This window comes from Schistosoma mansoni (assembly GCF_000237925.1).
Source record: "Schistosoma mansoni, WGS project CABG00000000 data, chromosome 5 unplaced supercontig 0198, strain Puerto Rico, whole genome shotgun sequence".
Lineage (NCBI taxonomy): Eukaryota > Metazoa > Platyhelminthes > Trematoda > Strigeidida > Schistosomatidae > Schistosoma > Schistosoma mansoni.
This window is the reverse complement of record NW_017386019.1, coordinates 453,791-454,347: the sequence shown is the minus strand read 5'-3', so window position 1 is coordinate 454,347 and position 557 is coordinate 453,791.

Below are 557 nucleotides of genomic sequence, written 5' to 3'. Positions count from 1 at the left end.
GTTTTCACATTTTGTTGAATAACTCTATAATTTCGTGTTAGAAGGTAATTCGGTTGTCCCCCATCCGTTTTCTCGTTCATAACCCACAAACATCGTATTAAGCTTATAATATTTAGTTTCTTAGACACAATCTTTTTGTTTCTCTCTTAGTAACCTATCATTCAGTATCATTAATCCTAATCTAATGACATCAATAGTTCAATGATAAACGTTTGTGTTAGATTTACTTATAAACCTTGTAGATGATGACAATTGTACCTTCTCATTCTCTTTCCAGTATATCTTCACTTGCAATAATCTTTTTTTCAGGAACTATTTAAGATAATTATTGTTTTAAGTGTAAATAAGATTTTTTGGGATTCAGTCTGTTTACCTTTAACCTTTGAGATGGTGGAGAAGATTTGTAGCTCAGGTGGATGATTTTGATGGAGTTTTATTCTCTCAGCTGAATGGTTTGGTGGTTGAGCTTTCATCGTTCTTCTGAACGGCATCATCAGCACAAACTTCGGGTAGAAGTGAAGTGTTTGAATCTCTCTACATGTGGTTCACAGCTTGTG